Source organism: Clupea harengus, chromosome 21 (assembly GCF_900700415.2).
Source record: "Clupea harengus chromosome 21, Ch_v2.0.2, whole genome shotgun sequence".
Lineage (NCBI taxonomy): Eukaryota > Metazoa > Chordata > Actinopteri > Clupeiformes > Clupeidae > Clupea > Clupea harengus.
In genome coordinates, this window is record NC_045172.1 from 1,984,726 (window position 1) to 1,999,415 (window position 14,690).

Sequence of the window (14,690 nt, forward strand, 5' to 3'; positions counted from 1 at the left end):
GTAATAAATATCTCAATGAGGAAACACGCTGTGTTTTTTCTATTTTCACTGCATTTTAATATAGCCTATAAATAGTGAATTTTAATATAAAAATATTAATGATTAATCGAAAATCGATCGTTAATTCTCCCGACGATCGATTAAGACAATTTAATCGAATGCCCATCCCTAACCGACATGCACTAAACACTAAGCACTTTATTGACTACAAGTGTCACATACCATCTCAGTCACCTTACACGTGTGCATAAACAAAGCTGTATTAATTGATTTATTTATTGAAGTACTTTAATCTATGCCACCGCACTTTGTTCTACTCTTAATGTATATATATATTTTTTGGGGGGCTGTTCCTACTGTTTTTGGATAGTTGTAGTATTGTTATGTTATATGTTATTGTTGTGGTATATGTTGTCCCTCGTCACACCAACAGAAGCACTCAAAATTTCGTTGTATAAATACAATGACAATAAAGGCTTTTCTATCTTTTTCTATCTATTATGACCACATTAGCAAACAGACCAAAGTAACAGTCTGACTGTCTGAGATCACTACACCCCTGTGCAGATCATAAGCACAGGCACTCCGAGACGAGAGGAGAGTGGGGGACAGATGAGATCTAAAGCCACTGGATCAGTCCGAGCTCTGCATCAACACCCACATGGCCCCATCACGACTCCCACCATCACCATGGCAACGTGGCGGGGCTGGTTCCCCTACTAAAGCTGGTCTCAGATGCATGCTACTCTCCGTATATTCTCTCTGACATTGTCATCACTGGAGGTGCTGTCACCATATCAGCAGTTGCCTTGGTAACACCTTAGTCTCGAAATGGGGTTGCCATGGCAACCTCAAAGGTGTTTTTCTAATACGAAGGCATAGTTGGCTGTTGCAATACTCTCCCACTCACCAGTAAGTGTGAGATACCTCTCCATCCTGGATTTGGATGGTTGCTATGGAAACCTTCTGCAGTGCACAACCATGTGAAAAAGTGGCCTTGAGTGGTGGCTGAGGGTGGCTGGCTAACACTGGGAGAGACGGCACTGTCCTGATGAACAACCCTGGGCCACATGGTCTCTCACTGGCTGCACTGGCCTGAATGATCGCTTGGGAAAAGCCCCACTCAGTACCTACTTCTAAAATCGTTATTGTTTAATTGCCAACCGTAACAACCTAGGCATAAATACTGTCTGTGTTGATCTAGGATCAGTGTCTCTGCTTTGAGTGTAGTACGGTGGTTAGACTAAACAGTGGTGCAGTGATGGGTTTGAGTAAAGCTGAATGACAAGGAAACAGCACCATCTGTTGGCCACTAGTGTGAACATGTGTGAACACTTATACAAAGCCAAAAAAACAGCTGGTGGTGTGTGTGTGTGTGTGTGTGTGTGTGTGTGTGTGTGTGTGCGCGTGTGTGTGTGTGTGCGTGCTTGCGTGTGTGTGTGTGTGTGTGCAAGTGTAAACTTGAGATATACTTAATGCCCCCCCAGTAATGGCTGAGTAAAAACACCAAATCAGATAACATACACACATCAGCACTTATTTCTTTTGAAAGCTAAAGGCTTATATAAGCCACTTCCAATTTAGATGTATGTGTTTGTGTGTTTGTGTGTGTGTGTGTGTGTGTGTGTGTGTGTGGTTCAGACTCTTGCCAGTCAGCGTGTATTCATATGATGTTCACCTTTTGCCCCTTAACTTACTTAAATTCCGACTGCAGCAACTTTGACATGTAATCAAACAGAATGAAGCATGTCCGATGCTTATAACCAGACTGGAATGACTGCTCAGCTTGAGTGTGTCAGTAGTATGCATGTCTGTGTAGAGTAGGTCTTTATGGCTTCCACAGTCCTAGTTCTAATGGCTTTCGTTTGTTTGGACAGCGAGACAAAGGCAGAGGCAAAGACAGAGAGAGAGAGAGAGAGAGAGAGAGAGAGAGAGAGAGAGAGAGAGAGAGAGAGAGAGAGCATGTTATGCTAGAAACTGTTGCTGTTGTCCATCATTAGGATTAAGAGCAGAGGGCTACGTCCAACTCTGGACCAAAATTGTGTGTGTGTGTGTGTGTGTGTGTGTGTGTGTGTGTGTGTGTGTGTGTGTGTGTGTTAACTAAGGGTGGGTATGCACACACACACACACACACACACACACACACACATATTACTGCATAGAGGCCAAAACACATGCTTCTGACACCCCCACCCACACACGTAAAGCAGCTGGGAGTGTCTGTTCAGGATAAGGAGTTGACACATTCCACCTCACACACACATGCTGCTCTTTTAGAGTTACACAAACACAGGCCGCACTGTGTGTGCATATGCATGGTGTGTATTCATCTGCATGTGACACTCTGCACGTCAGAGTATTGCATGGACGTCCAGCTGCTGTGCAGTTAGTGTCTGCTGACAGCCTCTCCAACAGCCCCCCACTCCACACATCCTCTTGTTGATGATAGGCCAGTGTGTGTGTGTGTGTGTGTGTGTGTGTGTGTGTGTGTGTTTGTTTTGTGTGGGTGTCTGCATAGAATTGAATAGAAAAGAATAGAATAGTGGTCAAAGCTGGGTAGGAGAATATGACTCCTAGTAGTTGCCATCAGTTATATATTTGAGTGTGTGTGTGTGTGTGTGTGTGTGTGTGTGTGTGTGTGTGTGTGTGTGTGTGTATTTGTCCAGACAGGAAATGTCCAGGATGAGCAGAATTCTTCATTTCCCCAAAGGGCCATTTGTGTCCGGGGGCTTCAGCTGCTTCACCACGGACACCACTGCAGCAACCCCAGCAGAGCGGCCACAGCAGGACTACACAGCTGATAGCGGGGATACATTATTGCAGCATTAATGCCTGACCAACAGTCAAACCAGAGGGGAGGGAAACCCAGGGTGTGTTTGAGCTGCAAAGATATTGATGTGTGTGTGCGTACATTTGTCTGTGTGTCCCTGAACCAGTCTATCACAAAGTAAACACGGCTGCCCTTTCCCTCTGCTGATATCATGACGACAAACTCCAGCGGCAAGTTCTGCAGGGATACAGCACACACTAACACACACACACACACACACACACTCTCTAACACACACACAGAAACACACAAACTCCAGTGGCAGGTTCTGCAGGCATACAGCACACACTAACACACACACAGAAACACACACACACACACACACACACACACACTCTCTCTAACACACACACAGAAACAGACAAACTTCAGCGGCAGGTTCTGCAGGCATACAGCACACACTAACACACACACAGAAACACACACACACACACACACACACACACTCTCTCTAACACACACACAGAAACAGACAAACTCCAGCGGCAGGTTCTGCAGGCATACAGCAGCACACACTAACACACACACACAGAAACACCTAACGGTCGGTGACTATGACTGTTCCCTCTGCGCGCTAAGGGAGGTGATGGAGGTGAGGAAGACTGTGAGAGTCTGTTCCTGTAGTTATTCACTGTCGCCCTGTTCAGCTGTTCTGGAGACATGACTGATGCATACACAGAGAGAGAGAGAGAGAGAGAGAGAGAGAGAGAGAGAGCCAGCTCTCCCTCAAGTCTAGTTTATGCTCACCACTGCAGTTCTTGCACACGGCGGTGCAGGCCAAAAGTGACGTCACTTGGCCTGGCTCTTGGTGTGCTTTAGTGCCGTTTCGGTTGGCCGCGTTCCTCTCGATTTTTGGAACCTGGTGCACGGGGTGTGGCTGGGACGTTCACAACATGGACGGCTACTTAAGTTGAATGAATGCCTGTTTTGCCAACTTGTGTGATATCTAACGGGTGTTTGATTCCCTGCTCTCTGGCACAAAACCATTTGTTTGGATAGCAGAGCGACCACTTAAGGGCTACACAGTTGATAGCGGGTATAGATTATAGCAGCAGTAACACCAGAGAAAGAATACAGGGTGTGTGTTGAGTTGCAAAGATATTGGTGCGTGTGTGCGTGTACATTTGTCTGTGTGTCCCTGAACCAGTCTATCACAAAGTAAATACGGCTGGCCTTTCAGTTTGCTGAGATCATGACAAACTCCTGAACTTGTTCTTTTCTTTAATGTATTTGTTGAATGATGCTGGCAAGCTAGTTTGTGTGGTTTACTAACGTTAACGTCTTGCCTGATGAAGACCTGTGGGTCAAAACTTTGTATTTAGGCTGTGCTCACATGTAACATATTTTCCTGATGAAACCCGCCAGATATATATATAAAAATTGTTTTGACTAATAATGCAGTTGAGAGTGTCTTTTGTCATCATAACCACTTATGTGTAGAGTTAACGTTAGGCAACAGGCTAGTTTTGCTGGTGACTAGCAATAAACACAAACACTAACCAGAAACTTTTAGTCAACTGAGCTCTAATTTGGCACATTAACTCGTCTTGTTGCTGCTTCCAGCCGCTTAGATGGTATTTTTCCCAGCAGTGCCACCTATTGTTTAGGAGAAGGGTGCAGTGAGTCAGACGCCCCTCTAGTGCAAGAATGAAAGGTTATGGTGCCGTGTTGAGTTTGCGTGTGCAACGGCCAATGCATCAAGCATAACGGCACGTTAACACTCCGTGCTGCACGGACACGGTTTGTCATTCCAGAGAACAACTGGTACACATGGTAATGAAGACAAGCCTTGTGGTGAGATGTGTCACTCATCTCTCCCAAAGAACTGGGGGGACACGCCAGTTGTCAGGGACGATTTGTTTAGCCTCTCAGAGTGGGACACAGAAAGAGGCCAAATAACCAAAACATCTGAAACGGGTCTAGAGAAGCGAGGTAGTACTCCACTGACAACAGACAACACATTTAACTGTCTGTCCCACAACGAGACACTAAGAAACAACACATTTAACTGTCTGTCTCACAACGAGACAATAAGAAACAACAAGCCTAAGGTGTGGGTTGGGCAACCCATTAGTGTCGCCAATTCCTACATTTTATTGCAGCTAGGAGTTATCATAAAAGGCCCTCTCCACTCTTGGGATCTCTCTTGCTGAAATCACTGACTGCAGCCTCATACTGTTCCTCATGGTTATGGCCCAACTATTGTAAATGATGAAAAGAGATTCTGAACCCACTGGTTTGCCCTCAATCTGGCATTGGAAAGCCTCTCAGATATCTATATATTCATGTTGAAATGTCATGAAGTGATCAATATTAAGGGACACAAACTTCTCATGGGCAAAGCTATGCCAAAGCAGTTCTTTCTGAAGGCTAATGTTGGGCCTTGGTGTGGAGCTCCGACACAACACACAGTTTGAGGCAGGCAGGGCTGCAGGAGTTTTATCCTTTGCTATTGTTCTCCCAGTCATCTGACTTTTCCCCAGACGCCGTGAGAAAAATAAAAGCTGCCTCTTGGAGGAGCCAGGGTAGACTTGTGGCTTCAGAGGAGCAGCCCTGCGTGTCCTTGGATAGTCAAGCAGATAGCTTTGCGTGCCTTACAGTTGTTGACATGGCTGCTAAAAAAACAGTCTTGGGGAGAGAGTGTGTCTGTCTGTAGCTGCAGCAGTAAAAGCACAGCCACAGGGTCAGGGTGACAGTGGGCCCTCGGCCTCCTTTTGAACTGCTCCTCTCTGCACCAACATCAGTGGTGAGTAGGGGGGTGGAGAGAGGGAAGAAAACTGCTGGTTTGCAAAGATTTGTCTGACTGGGCATGCAACTCTGACACCTGGTGAATGAACGAAAGCTCATTTCATAGCGGTTTCTGCGACAGACTATGCAAGAACAATCTGAAGAAGGGAATGTGAAGTAACTGAAAGTGTTGGTTACTGACTGACTTACTGATCGTCTAAAAGGTAGTGGGGACCGTGTTCAAAGGTGTGCATGTACAGCCTTGACGTTTGCACACATCCATGATTGTGCTAATTTAAGTAGCCGCTACACATGTAGTATATGAAACACACAGGCAGATAAGTGCAGAACAGATAATTGAGTACACAATGTGCTGTGCTTTCAGAAAGCATAATTCATCCACCCACAGATACTGTACACACACACACACACACACACACACACCTGCATTCAGGGAATACTCCTAAAACTTCCACTCCCTCAGTGAAGACAACTCTAACTGTTTCCAGATCACTACTCTATGTACATGTCTGTGTGCATGTGTAATATTAATCTGCTATGTAGCTGCTGAAACGCTTCACATCACTCTACATGTACTGCAAATAGTTCAGACCGCTTCACTTTTTTCACATTTTGTTATATCTAAAATAATTTAAATTCATTTCCCCCCTCATAAATCTACACTCAATACCCCATTATGAAAAAGCAAAAACTTGACTTTAACCTTTAAAAAAAAAGTCAGTATTCAGACCCTTTGTTATGACACTTCAAATTGAGCTCAGGTGCCTCCCATTCCTCTTGATCATCTCTGAGATGTTGCTCCACTTTGATTGGCGTCCACCTGTGGTCAATTCAATTGATTGGACATGATTTGGAAAGGCACACAGCTGTGTAAATAAGATCTCACAGCTGACAATGCAAAAGCCATAGCATGAGGTCTAAGGAACTGCCTGCAGAGCTCAGAGACAGGATTGTAACGCACAGGTCTGGGGAAGGCTACAAAAAAACATCCTGCTGCAATGAAGGTTCCCAAGAGCACAGTGGCCTCCATAAATGTTAAATGGAAGAAGTTTGGAACAAGCAGGACTGTTCCTAGAGCTGGCTGCCCAGCAAAACTGAGCAATCGGGGAAGTAGGGCCTTGGTAAGAGAGGTGACCAAGAAACCAATGGTCACTCTGTCGGAGCTCCTGAGATCCTATGTGGAGATGGGAGAAACTTCCAGACCAACAACTGCCGCTGGTTGGAGTTTGCAAAGCACTAAAAGCACAAAAGGACTTTAAAGGACTTTCAGACTGTGAGAAACATGATTTGGTCTGATGAAACCAAGACTGAACTGTTTGGCTTCAATTCTAAGCGTCATGATGGTTTCCTCCAGACATGGTGGTGGCAGCATCATACTGTGGGGGTGTTTTTTCAGTGGCAGGGACTGGGTGACTGGACAGAGTTGAGGGAAAGCTGCAGGGAGCAAAGTACAGAGATATCATTTATAAAAACCTGGGTCAGAATGCTGAGGGCTGAGGACCGAGGGTGAACCTTCCAACAGGACAATGACCCTAAGCACACAGCCAACACAACGCAGGGGTGGCTTAGGGACAACTCCGGCTGGCCACTCAAGAACCTCCCCAGAGCCCTGGCTTGAACCCAGCCAGACATCTCGGGAGAGCCCTGAAAATGGCTGTCCACCGACAGTCCCTACCCAGCCTGACCAAGCTTAAGAGGATCTGCGGAGAACAATGGCAGAAAATCCCCAAATCCAGGTGTTCAAAGCTGGTCCCATCGTACCCAAGAATACTCTGGGCTGTAATCACTTCGAAAGGTGCTTCAAGTACTGAGTAAAGGGTCTGAATACCTGTCAACGTGATATAAGTTTTTCCTTTTTAATACATTTCCAAAAGTGAATAAAATCCAGTTTTTGCATTGTCATAATGGGTATTCAGTATAGACTGATGAATTTAACCGATATTGGCATACGTCTGCAAAATAGAATGTGAAAAAAGCAAAAGGGATCTGAATACCTCCTGAATGTATTGCATTTCAGATCTCTGTAATAAATCAACATCCCAAGAAAAGAGAAGAGAGATATTGCTTTAGCAGATGTAACATATAATATAAGGATTGTGTTGTCATGGCTTCTTAAGTGTCTGCATGTGTGTGTGTTTCTGAAACTTTATATAATCATACAAGATTCTCCTGACTACTGGCTACTGCAGCAGCTGGTCTAATAGAGTTAGCCTGCCAGACCAGACCAGAACAGAACAGAACAGCACTTTATTGTGTGCTCTTGTTTTTCAGTGACCCTTGTCACACACATGGAGAGCGAGTCTGCAGTGACCTGGTTGTCGTGGTTTTGGCGGGGCTGACAGACACAAACTACAAGTTGCCATGTTTGTAGGTCAGACGATAAACATACTGACGGTCTGTATATGAGGAGTGGGATGGTTCTACTCATCTTAAACATATAATAAATAAACAACTGCAGACGTGCCTTGGAGTGCTTCGTGTGAATGCGCCTACATGTGTCTGAGCCAAAGAGAGAGCGAGAGGAGTGAGATTTTTATGTTCTGCATGATGACATCCTCCATATGTTCTCTATTAAAGTTCCTGGACCATCTGTGGAGAGAGACAAAGGCCTATAAACCCTCCGTCTCTCACGCTCCCTGCCTTCCCCTCTCCTGCAGGTTTACTGGTCCAGGAGTCCCTCCATGCTAAGAGGTCTGTGGCGGTCTGCCATCGGTGGCGCTGGGCCCCTGTGACATTTAGCAGCTCATTGTGAGACGGCGGGGGGAAGCGAGGGTCATTGTGGGAGAAAAAGTCAGATCCTAATCATGCATTTGTCATTAAAGGCCGAGCTGGGCTGAGAGCTCAAGCTTCTCCCTGGCAGCTGGGCGTGGAGCGGCTCTATTCCTGGAGCTGCCACCCACCCATACACTCCCTGCACTGTGACTGTGTGTGTGTGTGTGTGTGTGTGTTGTGTGTCTGAATGAGAGAGAGAGAGGGAGAGTGTGTGTGTGTGTGTGTGTGTGTGTGTGTGTGTGTGTGTGTGTGTGTGCGCGTCTGAATGAGAGAGAGAGAGTGTGTGTGTGTGTGTGTGTGTGTGTGTGTGTGTCTGAATGAGAGAGAGAGAGAAGTAGTGTGTGTGTGTAGGGAAGGGAAGGGATGGGATGGAAACGGAAATGACGGGCGATGGCGATGGCGTGGGGGTGGGGCGGGCATGCATGCACAGCATCTCACCCTCAGCTCCACTCAACCTCGCTGTGATGAAGCAGTCAAAACACACTCTCTCTCTCTCACCCACACACACACACGCTATCATACAGATAAAGGCAATCTTAATTAATACTTACACAAGAGACAAACACTGCACCTAGCCAAGCCAGCCAGACACACTGATTCAGCCAGTCACCACATCAAGGCTGCTACTGACTCAACGTGTTTGGCTCTGTCTGTTGTTCAAGAGAGAGTGTGACGCAGGGGGAGCGGAAGGAGTGTTTGAGGGAGGTGTGTTGAGCTGAGCTCAGTGGAGCACACGGCTCACCTCTGTGGGAGAGAGAGGGAGAGAGAGAGAGGGAGAGAGAGAGAGGGAGGGGAGCTGCTGGAGAAGAATAGCAGCCCAGCTCAGCACAGGAGGCCCTTAACCCCGAGAGAAAATCCTCTCTGCCCTGCACCACTGCTGGGAAATCACCCACTCTCCACAGCCTCAGTGACCGAAACACTCAGTCAGACACACACACAGACAAACACACACACACACATTAGGCAATCCTTATTTTGCATACACATGCAATAAACCATTTCCACCCCCATGCGTTTTAACGTCACACACCCATATCACACCCATATGCCCGTACCCACAATCAACCGCCTAGCAGATAAGCCCACAACTGACTGATGATTCACAGAGCACATGACCCTGGGCTAGTAACCGTCTTTATGAGCCCATAAATGAACAACAGAGAGGAGAGACGAGACGAGAATCACTCAAAGCTCCAGTGAACACAGCCTGCTCTCTACGCACTAGACATGTGTGTGTGTGAGTGTGTGTGTGTGTATTTGCAGACATATCTAGTGACTGGGCAAGCATGAGTATATTTGCGGGGTGTATTTGTGTGTGCACGTGTGACATTACAAGGCTGAATGACGATGCTCTACCGTCCTCTCTCACTCTTCTGTGCTAGCCTCTCGGTCCCTCAATCACCAGTTCCACATTTTCATCCATCATACCCACTCATCACTCATTCACAAATGGCATTGGAGTTTACACAGAGCAGTTAAGTGAGAAGCCTCCCCCCGACTCCATTCCATTCTAAAGAGTCTCCTCCCTTACTGTCCCACGGAGTGGGAGGTTGGGGCAATGCTTGTGTGTGTGTGTGTGTGTGTGTGTGTGTGTGTGTGTGTGTGTGTTTCTGTGGCCAAGGCTAGGTTTCTATGGATGAATATTCCTGTAGCAGTATGACAAGCTTCAGAACACAACCCAACAGGCCAGCGTCATCCCTGACAGCTGTCAGGATCTCACTCCATCAAGTAACATTACAGTGACAGACTCAAGTGGGATGAACGCTGTTGTAGAGAATGAATCTCTGGGGTAGACAAACTAGATATTCAGAGCTTGGATTGTTTTTATGTGTGTGTGTGTGTGTGTGTGTGTGTGTGTGTGTGTGTGTCACATAGCTTGTCCTTGTTCTTTGAACACACACACACACACACACACACACACAAAAATACACACACAAAAGGTGCTTTTCCACTGCAGGAACATTTACAGGAACAGCCCCCTAACCCTGTTCAGCCTTTCTGTTTCCCTTGCGGAGTCGGACCTCCTAGACTTGATGGTAGCCTTTGCCCTTCAATAGCGACGTCAATCCCGAGCAATACAAATTAACGCTATATTTTTCCAGCCGCAGCAACAACATTAGAATGCTGTTAACATTCGATTCAATGACTTCATGGCAGCTGTAATTACGCCTACTTGATAGATGAAGAGGCCAGCACCATTGTTGATTTTTGATATTTTAGCTGATATGTTCAGCCAGTGATAGTAACCTCAACATGCTAACTCCGTGAGTTAGCTGCATTCACTGTGTAAGGTCTGGTAAAAACTACTCTTGCTGGTTTTAAATATGGTGCTTCTCGTCTTTCACTTCCATCGAGTTTAACCAATAAGCGTCAACCATCACTGCAAGCGCCACCCAGCAATTTCCGGGCCCCTCAGAGGTACTTATTATTATCTATCTATCTATCTATCTATGTATCGATCTATTTCACTCCTGAGAACGGCCCTGAAAGAAGTCGGCTTCAGGGCCTACAGGGCCGGTTCTTGCAGTGGAAAACCGCCTTAATACTGTGCCCGCCAACTTGTGCCAGCTCCCCTAAAATGTCCGGCAAGTCCCCGCAGTGGAAAAGCACCTATATACTGTGCCCGCCAACTTGCATTGAAAGAGCTCCTTTGACAACAGTTCAAAATACAGCCTAGAAGGGCGGTTCTTACAGGACACACACACACACAGTTCAAAATGTACTTTCACACCTGATACTTCCTGGTATAACGTCACACAATGCAGTGTATTGATTCAAGGTGTGTGTTTCTAGCTCTTGTGCACTCGTTGGAAAATGACGAGTTTGTTTTCCAGCTCCCTGGATAAAGCTCATCTAGGGGACGCCTGAAGGAGAGCGCCGCTTTCCTCCTCTCCTGCTCACAGATTGCTTTCTGTTCCACCCCTCCACTGAATCATTACTGATGTGCTCTGGTGTTAAATAGAGCTGACGGAGAGCCACAGGCTCCTAGGAACACCGCTCCTGTCCCGTCAGAGCAGGCTCCCAGGAACACCGCTCCTGTCCCATCAGAGCAGGCTCCCAGGAACACCGCTCCTGTCCCGTCAGAGCAGGCTCCCAGGAACACCACTCCTGTCTGAGACCGCTCTGCACTTGCCGAGTTTCGCCCTGGCTGCTCGGCGAGACGACAGCAGTGACAAATGTTTCACTTTCAGACGAGCGACTCTGATGTTCACACAGACATGCCACTCCCTCACCTAACAACCTCCTCGAGATCAGCCGCATCAACTTACAGGTGCCGCCTCCAGAGCCGAACTCTTGCCACTCCTGACTCTAATTAAGGGGTTTCAGCTTCTTATACTTCAGTGGACATAGTGCCTCAGTACTTCCCCCACATCTGAGGTGCTTCGTTCAGCTGAGAACAAGTCAGTCACTGACGCCTGATGGAAGTCAGACCTCACAACCAACACAGCTCTGTGTTTGTCACGGGTGAACTGATGGCTTTTGTTTTGCAGCATGTGGGTCATGTAAATGGCCTGGAGGTGAGTCAGTATGAATAGGACTCTGTTGAACTCTGTTTAATTACCCAGTCCAGGTGAGGCTCTGCGAGGCGGAGCGGAGCGTTGGGATGAAACATGGAAATGGGCGGGACCGGAACACTGACCCCAAACACAGGAAGTGTGCCACTGCATCCCTCTGCCCTTCCTTCTCTACTGTGTGTGTTTGTTTTCCCCTCTGCTTCCAACCCTGTGCGTTCATCTCCACACTTCCTATCCGTTTCCTTATTTCCACACGCAATCAAAATGACCTCATCTCCTCTCCCTATCGTGCTCAAACACACACACACACACACACATACAGACACACACATACAGACACACAGACAGACAGGCAGACAGACACACCCACAGAATGAAAGAGAGAGAGAGAGAGAGAGAGAGAGAGAGAGAGAGAGAGAGAAACACACACACACAGTGTAAATGAAGTTTGATGTTTGATGAGGTCTCTTTTCCCGGAGCCATCAGCTGAAGAACCCCCCCCCCTCACACACACACACACACACACACACACACACAGAGAAAAACAGGCACAGACACACACACTGAAAACTGCTGAGTATGATGGAGACAGTTCTGGTATGTGACAGCAGGGCAACAGCCCTGCTCTATCTATCTATCTAGGTCTCAGGTAGCCAGGTCAGCCCAGGAGCTGGACACAGTGGCTGTGGTGGTAGCCTCCAGTCTAGGTAGAGGCCTCTATCTCTCTCACCGGCTCTCTCTCTCCCTCCCTCCCTCACGCACGCATGCACACACAGTACCACCCCACTACATCTTAGAACTCACGATTCACTAGAGCATGGCTAACTCATCTCACTGAGCTAATGTTGAATGCCTGTCCTACTGTCTGTTTGAGTGTGCTCTGAAGTGTGCTGAACCTGTGTGTGTGTGTGTGTGTGTGTGTGTGTGTGTGTGTGTGTGTGTGTGTGTGTGTACAGGCCTCAGGAGCAAAACAACACACTTTCTGGCCTCATCTCATCCAGTAACAAGAAATGTCATATTTTTAAAGAGCACAAGCTCTAGAAAACAGTGTGCCCGTGTGTGTGTGTGCCCGTGTGTGTGTGTGTGTGTGTGTGTGTGTGTGTGTGTGTGCGCGCACAAGTCTTTGTACACGCTCAGAACTGGTTCTGCCCTGAAGTAGGAAATGACCCCTTGACCTTAGCAGAGAGGTGAGGAGTAGTGACAGACTTGAATGACTTCAACCCTATCAGGCAGTCAGACAGTCAAGACCAGTGGCACACCATCACTGTCTGTGTGTTAGTCAGTCCATGAGAAATGAATCAAACCGTAAATGAGCAATTACTCAATTACAAACACAGGAAGTGAGTTACATGATTATGGTCACATATTAGTCATAGATTATTCAGTTGGTCATATAGTGTGAGTGGTCTGTCATCACATAACCCGTCCAGAGCCACACCTTGAGCAGTGGGCACTCACTGGCACTCACTGCCCCTCCTCTGGCTGGGGCAGACTGCTGTTGGGTCTCTGGACTAAAAGGTCAAGCAGTGTTGTTACCTCTTCTGCGACGCCCATTTCCACTTGCATGATTGAGTTTTGGAGAGACCAGAGCACTCGCACTCGCCCTCACCCACAGCCTGACCTTTCCGAGGACAAGTTTTCTAACGTCACAGCAGGTCATGCCGGTTCACAAGACTTCACTTAGGGCTGGCACAGGTCTCCAAAAACTCACTGAGCGAGGCTAAGAAAGGACAGTTGAGAGCTCTCTTTCTCTCTCCCTCTTTCTCTCCTTCTCTTAGCCCATCTCTCTCTCCTTCATGGCAGCCCAAAAGCCTTCTGACAGCATTCTTGACTACCATGCATGTCAAAGTATCTGGAACAAGTCACCCCTCTCCTCTCTCCCCAGATTCACCCTCCCAGAGCAAGCCCCATGCCAGTCTCCTGCCTTCTTGGTTTTTAGGAGTGGCTCTGAAGAAGCTAAAGCTGCTCGCTCTCATCCTCTTCCCCTCTCCAATGCCTTCACTCACTCACTCACACTCTCTCTCTCTCTCTCTCTCTCTCTCTCTCTCTCTCTCTCTCTCTCTCTCTCTCTCTCTCTCTCTCTCTCTCTCTCTCTCTCTCTCTCTCTCTCTCTCTCTCTCTCTCTCTCTCTCTCTTAGTGGCCTGGAAACCAGGGAAACAGAGCAGATATGCTGCAGAAGCTGTTGCTATGGCTTTGAAAATATTTTGTATTTGCATTTATACTTATTTTTTGAATTGTTTAAAAACATGATGAGATTGCAGACAGGCCCATGAACATATGCATACGTTCACCCGCACACACACACACCGATGAGTTCTTAGTGAGGCAGACATCATTTGTTCTAATGATAGAACAAGAGACCCGATTCATGGGCAAAACAGACCCATCCACAGAGCAGAGGATTATGGGTAGGAGAGTGTGACTAGAAGGGAACTCACCTTTGGTTCTGGCGCGTGTGCTTTCAGCCAGTGTCTCACACACCTACTTTCTCACTCCCACCCAAACGTCTGGAAAGAGAGAGAGAGAGAGAGAGAGAGAAAAGAATGAATAATGATGAGCATGAAACCTGAGCAGACACACTGCCAGGGGGATCCAGCATTCCTAAGGCACACATGTCCAGCAGGGCACACACACACACACACACACACACACACACACACACACACACACACACACACACACACACACACACACACACACACACACACACACACACACACGCTTGTCCGTCCAGCAGGGCACTACCCTGAGATAACCAGTCATCCCCAAAAGCACTGAACGCCAGGTCATCACCACAGTAAACGATAGCAGATGTGTTTGTGCA

General features: G+C 47.2%; 1 protein-coding gene across 1 annotated transcript in view; it reads right to left on the minus strand.

The window, feature by feature from the left end:
• Positions 1–14,379, minus strand: part of raph1b (Ras association (RalGDS/AF-6) and pleckstrin homology domains 1b) — a 37,022-nt gene extending 22,643 nt beyond the window's left edge. Inside the window, exon 1 of the mRNA XM_031559149.1 lies at positions 14,305–14,379. The gene's annotated coding sequence lies outside the window, so the exon portion shown is untranslated. The remainder of the gene's footprint in view (positions 1–14,304) is intronic.
• Positions 14,380–14,690: the final 311 nt, after the last annotated feature.